Source organism: Chenopodium album, chromosome 11 (genome assembly GCF_948465745.1).
Source record: "Chenopodium album chromosome 11, dcCheAlbu1.1, whole genome shotgun sequence".
In the NCBI taxonomy this organism is placed as follows: domain Eukaryota; kingdom Viridiplantae; phylum Streptophyta; class Magnoliopsida; order Caryophyllales; family Amaranthaceae; genus Chenopodium; species Chenopodium album.
In genome coordinates, this window is record NC_137844.1 from 3858394 (window position 1) to 3872250 (window position 13857).

At 36.5% G+C, this 13857-nt stretch overlaps 1 non-coding gene across 1 annotated transcript; it reads left to right on the forward strand.

Moving 5' to 3' along the window:
• The first annotated feature begins 254 nt into the window (after positions 1 to 254).
• Positions 255 to 326, forward strand: TRNAR-UCU (transfer RNA arginine (anticodon UCU)). The gene has a single exon. It is a non-coding gene; the product is annotated as a tRNA-Arg (tRNA).
• The last annotated feature ends 13531 nt before the right edge of the window (positions 327 to 13857 follow it).

The window sequence follows — 13857 nt, forward strand, 5'->3', positions numbered from 1 at the left end:
ATGAAACCAAAGTTTCATGTTCGGTTTTGAATTAGAGACGTTAAAAAGAAGAAATCAACGTCGACTATAACCCCTAGCCTTCCAAGCTAACGATGCGGGTTCGATTCCCGCTACCCGCTCTATTATGTATTCATTAATGCATCATTGAGTTGAATACACAATTCAAAAAAATTGTCTCATCTCATATATGTTTTTTCAAAACAAAAAAGAAGTTTTAAGTTTAAAAAAAAAATGCTAAAAAATAGGAATCAAAAGCGTCCATAGTCTAATGGATAGGACATAGGTCTTCTAAACCTTTGGTATAGGTTCAAATCCTATTGGACGCAATATATTTCCATATATTTTTTTCTATATCCATGTGAAAAACGGCATTTTTTTAATAAAAAAAGAATAAAAAAAAACGAAGAGAGATCGATTTCTTTATGCTTGTTCCTGAAGTAGAAAGCGTTCCATTTGTTCTTGAATAGCTTCCTTTAAAAGGGCCTCTGCTTCCTCAGTAAATGTCTTGGTAGAAGATATGATTTCTTGCAACTCCGGTTTATTCGTTTTTACATAAGTACGTAATTCGACAAGATATTTCCTTACTTGCTCAAGTTCTAATGAATCAAGATAACCGTTCGTGCCGGTATAGATAGTCATTACATGTTCTTCGACCGTGAGAGGGGCGGATTGGGGCTGTTTGAGCAATTCACGTAATCGTTGCCCCCTTGCCAACTGATTCTGAGTAGCTTTATCAAGATCAGAAGCAAATTGTGCAAAAGCTTCTAATTCGGCAAATTGCGCCAGTTCCAATTTTAATTTACCAGCTACTTTTTTCATGGCTTTAATTTGAGCGGCGGATCCTACCCGAGAAACAGAAATACCCACATTAATAGCCGGCCTGATTCCAGCATTGAATAGATCGGCGGATAAGAATATTTGTCCATCTGTAATGGAAATTACATTAGTAGGAATATAAGCTGAAACATCTCCTGATTGGGTCTCGACTATTGGTAAAGCAGTCATACTTCCTTCACCTAAACGAGAACTTGATTTAGCGGCTCTTTCCAAAAGTCGTGAATGCAAATAAAAAACATCTCCTGGATAAGCTTCACGCCCAGGCGGCCTTCGTAATAGAAGCGACATTTGTCGATAAGCTTGTGCTTGTTTGGAAAGATCATCATAAATGATTAAAGTGTGTCGCTCACGGTACATAAAATATTCCGCTAGCGCCGCTCCGGTATAAGGAGCGAGGTACTGTAATGTAGCGGGGGAATCCGCTGTTTCGGCAACCACAATAGTGTACTCCATTGCCCCCCTTTCCTGAAAGTTAGTAACTACCTGCGCGACAGAAGATGCTTTTTGTCCAATAGCTACATAAACACATATTACATTTTGTCCCTGTTGGTTGAGAATCGTATCTGTGGCTACTGCTGTTTTACCGGTTTGTTTGTCTCCGATAATTAATTCTCGCTGACCACGTCCTACAGGGATCATTGAATCAATAGCAATAAGTCCGGTTTGAAGAGGCTCATATACGGAACGTCTCGAAATAATACCGGGAGCGGGAGATTCAATTAACCGAGATTCAGAAGCTGCAATTTCACCCCGACCATCAATAGGTTTAGCTAGAGCATTTATAACACGACCCAAATAAGCCTCACTCACGGGTATCTGAGCAATTCTTCCGGTTGCTTTTACAGAACTTCCTTCTTGTATCATCAAACCGTCACCCATTAATACAACACCAACATTATTTGATTCCAAATTCAGAGCAATACCTATTGTCCTCTCTTCAAATTCTACTAACTCCCCTACCATTACTTCATCAAGACCATGAATACGAGCAATGCCGTCACCCACTTGAAGTACGGTGCCGGTATTTACAACCTTTACTTCTCGATTATATCCTTCAATACGTTCACGGATAATTTTGCTAATTTCGTCTGCTCGAATGGTTGCCATGAGTCTTTCTTAATTCGTTTTTCTTTTGGAAACAAAAAAATAATACCTACATACAATTAACTAGAAGGACTAATCAGTTATTTCGTTCATCGCACCAAACATGCCAATATTAGCATTGATGGTTCGTAAATGTAACTCATTGTTCAAAGAACTATTCAGAGTCCCTAGAGCTCCTTGTAAGGCTTGTTGAAAAACCCGTTGTCGGACTTGATTAATCGCTTTTTGTTGTTCAAACTGAATGGTTTCGTTTTTATAATTTTCGAATTGATCTAAAGTTTTATAAGTTGAATTAATCAAATTCATTTTTTCTCGTTCTATTTCAGAATATCCATTCACTCGAAACTGATCCGCGTCTATTTCGACTTTCTTTAAGCGAGCCCTGGCTTTTTCCAACTGTTCAATGGCCTTTCCGCGTAGTTCGTCTGAATTTCTAATAGTATTCAAGATCCTCTGTTTTCGATTATCTAATAAATCACTTAATGAAAGTGGATTATCTTTCCATTCATTTCAAAACATTCATGACCCCTTCCCGAACCAAACTTGAATCTTTCAATTCATTTGGCTCTCACGCTCAATTACTTCAATTATTTATGGCAAATTTCCATATCTTTTTTGACTGTAATGAACCTATCCTCCCTTCTCTGTTCATATGCGAAAAAAAGAAACCGATCATTAATCAAGACTAGAAAATTCGGAGGACTCTTCTGACCCAAACAAAAATAGAAAAATAGATAAGTCAGCAAAGTTGTTTTTTTTTATTCAAATCCAAAAATTTTTGTTACTTTATATGTAGGTCATCGACTCGGCCTTTGGCATTTATTTCCTTAATAGTAATAAAAAAACATAAACGTTTTTTCAATAACAAGAAATTAAGGGATTCAAATCATTTTATCGACATGAGTGTTCTATATCGAAAGATTTCTAACTATTTTTCTTTATTTAATTGAAAAAATGTCTCGGTATTCGGTATGTTAAGTATTAACAGAGTGGTAGAAAGAATACCCTGTTGTATCTGGACTTCAAACAATTTAAGTTTTAACCATGTTATGGTAATGATCCCACATTATTATTATTGGTTGATAGAGAATCAAAGTATAGTTACCAATAAATCCCGAAATGCTATAGTTCTTACATATGATTTCTTTATTTATTATTGATTTCAGAAGTCATTCGTGAAATCATGCAACTTTCGCCCTAATTTTTTATAAAGAAAAAGCGGTAGAGTTACAGTTGGTTGAATCCAATCTATTCTTGAAATAAACAACCCGCACACACTCCCTTTCCAAAAAAGATCAATACACCAAGCACTACACTGAGATTTATTAGATTTGTTGCTAAAATATCGGTATTAAACCCGAAACTCCCGGCGGATGGCCAGTGACCCAAGAAAACGAAAGAATCGGTTACATTTTTCATATGATCTCCTCTTATAGATAAACTAAAAAATCGTTGTATTTTTTAACTTCTTAACTACTTATAAATTCGAAATGCATGTTTTTTGAATTGAGATTCCCAACAAAAAGAATACTTAAACTTATTGGAATAGAATTCCGAATTAGGTACTCGGTTTCATGTGAATTGCGAAATACTCCTTTTGTTGCAACACTTCTCCCTCGAACTAAGAAGGGGAAGGAAGGAAGAAAGCGAGTGGGTAACATGAATTCTTCATCCTCAAATGAAGTCCTTCCCGCATATTATTTTCTCAACGAATAAGTAATTCTGTAGGAGCAATTTTTCACTATAAATGTGAAAAAGCAACCTCCAAGTTCAAGACTAGAAAAGAAATACGTATTTCTTCTATTTCTTTTCTCGAATTAAACAAAAGGATTCGCAAATAAAAGTGCTAATGCTACAACCAATCCATAAATTGTTAAAGCTTCCATAAAAGCTAAACTAAGTAATAAAGTACCTCGTATTTTTCCTTCTGCTTCGGGCTGTCTGGCAATACCTTCTACAGCTTGTCCCGCGGCAGTACCTTGACCAACTCCAGGTCCAATAGAAGCAAGCCCTACAGCCAATCCAGCAGCAATAACGGAAGCGGCAGAAATCAGTGGATTCATGATAAGTTCCTCACACACAAAAAAAAAATAAATGGTTAATGATACAATCAACCAATGCATTATGACTTAATTATTCCATTGCTAATATTAATCCAGTCGAAATAACTAACAATACCGAATTGAAAATGGAAATAAGAATATTATTAAACCATTAGATCATTAGAAAGACTTCATCTTTTTTAGTTCCTACTTGTTGAGTCTTTCTGAATCAAAAGAACTTGTGTTTTTCCATTTCCTTTTTCTAATCATTAATCGTTTTTCGATCTTTTTCGTTATTTTGTCTGTTTATTCATTCAATTCGCAGTCATAAACGAACCTGAAAGACTTCGCCGGTTGGTATCGCTATCGAAATTCAAGTAGGACAAATTAACTATCAGTTCATATATAACTTGGCAATATCTAATATAAAATATACATGGATTTCTTACATAACGTAAACCGCTATATTTTTGAGTCAATCGGATACCGCTAGACTGTATGTATTTGTATATTTCTATGCTCGAAATAAAATAGATTATCTTGATAGAACCTCTTAATCGAATATCTTGATAGAGTATCTTGAGCCACACATATATATATTACCTTACTTGGATCGAAACTAAGATAGACTCTTCCTAAGACGAATCAATGATGACCTTCCAGGGATTCGCCTATATAAGCTGCGGCTAAAGTTGCAAAAATAAGAGCCTGAATACCACTTGTAAATAATCCAAGAAACATGACAGGTATAGGAACCACTAAAGGTACTAAAGAAACAAGAACAACAACTACTAATTCATCGGCTAATATATTTCCGAAAAGTCGAAAACTAAGTGATAGAGGTTTTGTGAAATCTTCTAAGATGTTAATGGGCAAAAGAATTGGAGTTGGTTGAATGTATTTACCAAAATAACCTAATCCTTTTTTTGTAAGACCCGCATAGAAATAGGCGACTGACGTGAGTAAAGCTAAAGCAACAGTAGTATTTATATCATTCGTGGGTGCGGCTAACTCCCCATGAGGTAGCTGTATGATTTTCCAAGGTAAAAGAGCCCCTGACCAATTAGAAACAAAAATAAATAGAAACATAGTCCCAATAAAGGGAACCCAAGGGCGATATTCTTCTCCAATTTGAGTTTTGCTCACGTCTCGGATGAATTCAAGGACATATTCAAAAAAATTTTGACCGCCAGTCGGAATCGTTTGTGGACTCCGAACAGCTATTGCAGCTGAACCTAATAAGATAGCAATTACAACCCAAGAAGTTATAAGTACCTGGCCGTGGATTTGGAAACTTCCTATTTGCCAATAGAAATGTTGACCCACTTCCACACCAGATATATCATATAACCCCTTTAGCTGGTTGATTGAATATGATAGAATATTCATATTGTCCTCTGACAGAAATATAACTTAAAAAAAAAATTATTTTGATTCAACGAACTCTTTCTCGACTTGGCTACTTTAATTTTAATTTTCTATTTTGGATACTGATTAATTCCATAATATATCCTGCTATTTTTAACAAGTTTTTGAGATTCAAGATCTAGTAACCGATATAAAGTTTAGGAAGTCGATTTTTAATTTTATTATGAATCAGGGGTTTCTTATATAGCTAGAACGGCCTTCGCAAATTGCAAATACTAATTTGGTAAGAATTAATCGAATTGAAGCTATAGCGTCATCGTTTGCGGGAATCGAAATATCTGCAAGATCCGGATCACAATTTGTATCGATTAAACAAATCGTTGGAATTCCCAAAGTAATACATTCTCGAAGAGCCGTATATTCTTCGTGTTGATCAACGATGATTACAATATCTGGTAATCCTGTCATATATTTGATCCCACCTAGATATGTTTGCAAGTGAGATAATTGTCTCTTCACCACCGCTGCATCTCTTTTTGCGAGACTAGCGAGTCTCCCTGCCGTTTGTTCCATTCTCAAGTCCCTGAATTTATGAAGTCTCGTTTCTGTCGTGGACCAATTCGTTAACATACCGCCAAGCCACTTTTTATTAACATAATGACAGCGAGCCCTTATTGCAGCCCGTGCTACTGAGTCAGCTGCTTTATTTTTTGTCCCAACAATTAAAAATTGTTTTCCTCTACTTGATGCGTCAAAAACTAAATCGCAAGCCTCTGATAAAAAACGCGCAGTTCTAGTAAGATTTATAATATGAATACCTTTACATTTTGCGGAGATATAAGGCGACATTCTAGGATTCCATTTCCGAGTACCGTGACCAAAATGAACTCCCGCTTCCATCATCTCTTCCAAATGGATGTTCCAATATCTTCTTGTCATTTCTCCCCACACTTTCTCTTTTTTTCATTAAATTAAAGAGATGAGGTATTCTGAAATAAAAAATTGTTCCAACGGAACCTTCTTTTCTACCGCTCTACCGTGAATTGGCCGTTGATATACAACCCCAACCATAAATTCCTTTCTATTCGTCATTTTTTAATTTCTTTATTTTATTACTAAATTAAATAACCATAACAAATACATAAAAGATAAAAAAGATGAATTTCTTCTATTTTTGAAACCCCCAAAATCATTGTTGTTTTGATCTATCACGGAAATTCTTTGAAAGACAAGAATCAACTAATTCTCGGTGGTAAAACAAAATATCTCCCATCTTTCTCTCGAATCGATTCTTTTTTTTTGTTTTCAAAGGAATGTCCTTATGTTGACTTGAATGGTGTATGAATCCTTTGAATCCGGTACCAACGGGTATCATCCCCCCTAGAACAACGTTTTCTTTTAGTCCTTTCAACCAATCGATACGGCCTCGGAGAGCCGCTTTTGCTAAAACTCGAGCAGTTTCCTGAAAACTGGCCTCGGATATAAAACTTTGAGTATTCAGAGATGCTCTCGTTATTCCCAATAAAGTAGCTCGGTAACATATCGCTTCTTCCAAAGCGCGTCCCGTTTGTTCCGCCCGAAACAATCCAATTAGTTCTCCAGGCAAAAAAACATTAGACATTCCATCTTCTGAAACCAAGACTTTTGATGTTATTTGACGTACAATAATTTCTATATGCCTATTATGGATCTGCACCCCTTGTGATCGATAAACCTTTTGGATCTTGTTAACCAACGAAATACGACTTTGCGCTATAGTTAGCTCAGCCCCAATCAAGAATTCCCAAGGACTTCCAAAAATTCTTGTTATACGTTCGTTCCAACCAACAATCCTCTTTTCGAGATTCATCGATATTGAATCAATCGAACGAACTTCTAAGACTTGTTCCACTTTTGGAAGGCCTTGCGTGATGTCACCAGACCTAGATTTTTCATATATAAATGTAACTAATGTATCCCCTTCATTAATGATTTCCCCATAATGACCATGAACTGTTGCTCCTGGAGTAGCCAAATAGGGCTTAGCCGATCTTATTACTACAGAGTCAAATTGAACAATTAGAACTTGACCCGATTTTAGGTGCGTTCCTTTTTTTGTTATACATACATTTTCACAAACAAATTGTCCAAGATAAATTTTTGTGGATATCTGTTCACAAAAATTATAATGAAGAGAATACCAATTCAATTTGAATGGATTCAAAATGATGTTACTGCATGGATCGGGATTATAAATTCTTCGAGTTTCATCTATTAAATAATATTGAAATTTAAGTAGTTGAAAGGTTTGTTTTAAATTCTCGAGTTGCAAATAATTAGTTACCAAGATCTGATTATGAGTTATTAAATGGTAAAATGAAAAAAAATGCGCAATTTGAAGGGCTGCTCCTAACGGACCAAACGAATTCCTGATTGGAATTGGGGGATCTTTTTTAATTGATTCTTTGTGATATTTTACACCCTTGAATGGTAATGGGCCTAGTCGAAAACAATTGGATGATGACAAAATTATAAAAAAAGGACATTCCTTGTTTATCCCCAACAACGTACGAACAGTTCCTTGATTTTGGTTAAATGATTTTTGAAGTTTTGTCTTTGAATAAATGGAATAAAATGGATTCATATTGGTAGGATCTACTCCCTCTTTTTTTTTCGGATGATGGATCATTCCTTTTACCAATATATGAAATAGCGGATTTCGCTAAATTGACCTTTACGAAGTCTCGAATCATACCATTTGTTCTTACTTCAACAAAGGAAGTGCGGGCCTCTTCGATAGAAGAATCTTTTTTTTCTTGATTCCAATTCAATACTAAACAAGTACGTACTAATTGAATATTTGTGTCAGAAATTCCTCGAGTGACTTTGCCATTTCCATAAAGGATATAATTGACAACTCGAAGTTGCACATTATCCCTTTCCTGCAAGAAATCCTGAGGGAAAAGTGTTGCTAAATTGATACCGTCCGTTATTTCATATGGGACTACGGGTCGAACCAAAACAAAAAATTTTCTCTTAGTAGGGGTGATCCGTTGGACATGAATCCAATTTTTCAAATTTTGTGAGTCCTTGGAATTTGTCCTGCTTGGTGGGATCAAAATGCCACTGTGTCGGGATATCTTATCTGCCTCCCCAGGAAAAAGGATATCTCCCGAAAAAATTTTAAGTTCAATTTTTTTTTTCCTCTCCATTCGGACCACTCCAGCTACTTGGCTTCTTGTATTTAAAGTAATCCGCGTATCGACTCCAATGATACTGTTGTTGCGTACCAGTATGGACGAAGATCCGGGTAAGATATGAACTTCTTCAGGAATGAAAAAAAACCGATCGACTTTCATTTGGTATTTTGGTCGAAATTCTTTGACTCCTCGATACTCAATCAAATCTTCTTTTTTAACGATTGAATGCATCTCTATAGTCCCATATTTAGTAATTCCCGAACTTTTTCTTCGGTATCGAGGATCATCGAAATAAGCAAAAATACAATTTCGACGGAAAATTCCATTTATGGGTATTTCAATCGAGATACCGGAAAGGGGCATTAATTCTTTTTTTCGTTCTTGACTCGCTTGAAATGGAATAATGAATCTATTTCGTCGTTTCTTTGCCAATAAATCCAAATTTTTTGCAAGATATATGAGATTACAATGACCGATTCGATTAAGTTCTGAATAATACGGAATCCTATCCTGTTTTTTATTAAAAGAGTCCGGTAATTTATCTTTTACTTGATTGGTAGTGACTGAGGAATTCGAAATAGATATTTGTTCGAAAGAAATAGAATGAGTGTTCATTTGATCTTGATCCTTGGAGAGCAAAAAGGGGACTACACTGGATCTGTACGGCTTTCCTGATAATATCCATAAATGGCTTGTTTTTGGTAAGAGATGAACATTACCATATGTAAATTCGGGTGCATGGTACACATCGGTACTCCAGTGCATTTCTCCTTCTGAATCAGAATAAATATGTTTTCTAACCCTTTCCTTAAAATTCAAGGTGGATGTCCCCGCGCGAATTTCAGCAATCACTTGTTCGGATTCAACATATTGATCATTTTGAACTAAAAGAAAACTTTTTGGGGGAATAGTCACATTATGTAGAATATCTTCACTTTCAATAGTGTCATATAAGTCGATATAACATAGAAAAGCAGGGTGTCCATGACGTGTACGTGTAGGATGAACCAAATCTTCATTGAATTGTATTTTTCCATTAGAAGGAGCTCGTACATGTTCTGCAGTACCTCCTGTGAATACTCCGCCCGTATGAAAAGTTCTTAATGTTAGTTGAGTACCAGGTTCCCCAATGGATTGGCCCGCAATAATACCTACAGCTTCTCCCAATTCAACCAGGTCGCCGTGAGTAGGACTCCGGCCATAACATAATCGACAGATCCAAGACGCACTTCTACAAGTAAAAGGAGTTCGAATGGGTATTGGTTGGGTTCGAAGCGTTATGAATCGATTGACAAGTCCAACCCCGATATCTTGATTTCGAGTGGCAATGCACCGTGAACCCATATATATATGGTCTGCTAATACACGACCAATTAATGTTTGGATCAATATTTTTTCCGGCATCGTACCGTTTCGAGGATTTACAGAAATACCTCGAAGGGTCCCACAATCTCTTCTACGTACAACAATATGTTGAACTACTTCGACAAGCCTGCGCGTGAGATATCCAGCATCGGATGTTCGTACAGCAGTATCCACAACCCCTTTACGGGCTCCGTAGCAAGAAAGTATATATTCTGTTAAAGAGAGTCCTTCGCGCAAATTGCTTTGAATAGGTAAATCAATCATTTGTCCTTGCGGATCCGACATTAATCCTCTCATACCTACTAATTGATGGACCTGAGACACATTTCCTCTAGCCCCCGAAAAAGACATTATATGGACTGGATTATAAGGGTCAGTCATCCTAAAATTGGGATTCATTTCTTGTCTCAAATATTCACTTGTAGAATACCATATCTCAATGGATTGACGTAATTTTTCTACCGCATGGATATTCCCATAATGGTGGTGTTTTTCCAAAATCAAACTTTGCTGCTCAGCATCTTGGACTAGCCATCCTTTCGAAGGTATTGTTAAAAGATCATCAATTCCTAATGAAATAGATGTAGCGGTGGCTTGCTGGAAACCCAGAGTCTTTAGTTGATCCAGGATGTGTGACGTATAGGCCATCCCAAAGTGATCTATTAATCTACTAATGAGTCGTTTCATGGCAGTTCCATCTATCGCTTTATTGTGAAAGACCAAATTGGCCCGTTCTGCCATAAGTACCTCCATATTCCGCTGAGTAGGATTCGACAATGAATGGGGTTGAGTTAGTGATTAGAAAACTTCCTTTTCTTGATCTTAATTCACCTAAAAATTCACAAATTATGATCCTAGTTGAACCCGAAAGACTCGAATTCCAAAAATACGATATGATTTAGTACCCTATGCGCAGGCTTGACAAAATCCTTGTATAGCTTCTTCAATTTCGCGATAAAGAGAAATATGACCAACAGTAGTTCGAATGTATATAAAAAAAATGTCTTTTTTTACACTTCTTTTTATTAGATAATGCGCATAAATCTCATGATAGGTGCCCAAAGATTCATAGTGAACTTCAATGGGAGTTTCTTTTGAAGCAATAATGCGTTGATCTAGCTGCCACCGGAGCCACAAAGGACTATCTAAACGGATTCTTTTCTGACGATAAGCTCCAATTGCATCATAGGAATTACAAAAAAGGGTTCTTTAATATATTTAGAATTATTATCATCAATTCTTTCATTTTGATAGGTTTTGTGATTCCATGGATTATATCTATTTGCACAAATACCTCGACGACTCCCACCCGTTAATATATAGAGTCCAATAAGCATATCTTGGGTTGGTACGGAAATGGGATCCCCAATAGCTGGAGACAAAAGATTCATATGAGAAAACATAAGTAAACGGGCCTCCGCTTGAGCCTCCAAAGATAAAGGTACATGAACAGCCATTTGATCCCCATCAAAGTCTGCATTGAATCCTTTACAAACTAACGGATGTAAACAAATAGCGCGCCCTTCCACTAAAATAGGTTGGAACGCCTGGATACCCAATCTATGCAGGGTGGGCGCTCTATTTAACAATACAGGATGCCCCTGCATAACTTCCTGGAGTATTTTCCATACAATCGGCTCTTTTTCTCGAATTTTACGCTTAGCAACCCCTATGTTCGAAACAAGATGTTGCCTAATTAGACCACGAATTACAAATGTCTGGAAGAGCTCTATTGCAATTTCACGAGGCAATCCACATCGATGTAATGAAAGTGAAGGACCTACGACAATGACAGAACGGCCGGAATAATCGACCCGTTTACCAAGTAAAGTCTCACGAAATCTTCCCTCTTTCCCCTCAATTACATCTGAAAATGACTTGTAAACTTTATTATGACCATCCCGCATTGGCTATCCACGGATTCCATTATCAAGAAGTGTATCTACGGCTTCTTGTACCAATTTCTCCTGACACATTACTAATTCTCCCGGCGTAGATCTACTTATTGATAATAAATCAGTAAGAGTATTGTTCCGATAGATGACTCTTCTATAAAGTTCATTAATATCCGAACTCATTAATTTACCTCCATCTAGCTGAATGATCGGTCTCAATTCGGGAGGAAGAACCGGTAATAGACACAAAATCATCCATTCTGGTTCTATATTTGTTCGAATAAAATTCTTAGCTAATTCCATGCGTCTAACTAAAAAATCCTTTCTTCTTCCAACTTTTCGGTCTTCCCATTCATTTCCTGTGGACCCTTCTTCCCCTAACTCTTTCCATTCCGCGAATGAATAATCTATAATAGTGCGCAAATCCAAATCGGCTAATTGTTCTCGAATAGCGCCTGCTCCGGTAGATATTTCTCTATTTCGAAATGTATCAAAACCTTGGGTAGTAAAAAAAAGGGGGATGCTGTATTTCCAGGATTGGATTTCATATTCGAATAAACCGCGTAATCGTAAAAAAGTAGGTTTTTTCGCTATAGGCCTAGCAAATGAAAAATTGGGATAGGATCCTATCCTATAAGATCGCCCCCCTTCAAAGCCGGACGTGAAAATTTCCCTTCGCCGGCTCAAGTAGTTACAGTAAACAAATAAAGAAAGAAATTATCGCTTTCAAATAAATTCTAGAAAATCTTCAAACAAAAAGATCTACTCCTTACTCAAGTTTTATTGAAAACTAAAAATAATTTCCTTGATTCATTCTTCTTTTCTTTATTTTTTTGTAAATTTTATTCAATTAAATTACAACAAAAATGAACTGCGAAAGTCTTGAGTAGTCTACCTCCCTTCAAATAAGGAATCCCTTTAAAAGACCAAAAAGAAGGAACTTGAAATTCAGAAGGAATTTACTTGTCTATGTATTGCTCTATTCGATCTTTTAGGTCACGACTTCACCTCGACGGTTAGACTACGATGCCTTTAAATTAAAGCCTATATGCGACGGATAGACTCTTGTAACCATAACATATGTGCTTGTTTACATGAACATAATTTCTTTCTAAATGAAAAAGAATGGTTAATTCCACAAAAACAAAAAAAGACTTCTTTTTTTTTACGAGGTACAACTAGAAATTTGGATTTCTTTGTCATAAAATCGACCATGGATCAATTCCCCTTTTTTTGGGAGTATTGAATACACCCATAATTCTGAGCTTCATGTTCCTCCCCTCAAGAGACATGTCAGAGCCAGGGCATCCCCTTTGTATTGAATGGGATGACAGTTTCTCATTCCGAATCTGTAAAATCATAATTTCGATCAAATCACACATCGCAGTATACTAGGCCCTCTAATTCTTTAAGAGGTTTATCTAAAAAATTCGCGATATAACTAGGAAGACGTTTCAAATACCACACGTGGGTTACCGGGCATGCCAATTTAATATAGCCCATTTGATACCTTCGTATTCGAGAATCAACAAATTCGACTCCGCATTGTTCACAAAATTTTGGGTCTTCATTTTCATCTCTGATTACTCGATAATTTCCACAAGCACAAATCCCACTTTTTATAGGCCCAAAAATTCTTTCGCAAAATAATCCATCTTTTTCTGGTTTATTGGTTTTATAATGAAAAGTATAGGGTTTTGTCACCTCTCCAACTATCTCTCCATTAGGTAGGATTTTTGTGGCCCAAGCACTTATTTGTTCCGGAGAAACTGATCCAATTCGGAGTTGTTGATGTTTATACTGATCGATCATAGAAAAAAAATTCGAATTTATTCCGATTAAGCTTCCATCCTATTAATCTGGAAATTCCTCTCAGATACAAGGAAATGATTCAGTTCCAGAGCCAAAGATCGTAGTTCTCGAACGAGCAGTCGAAAAGATTCTGGAGCATCTTCGGGGTTAGGTATTGTTCCCCCAATGATCGTAGTACCAAGTACTTCCTGGCGAGCTTTAATATGATCCGATTTATAAGTAAGCATCTCTTGTAAAATATGAGCAACACCAAAT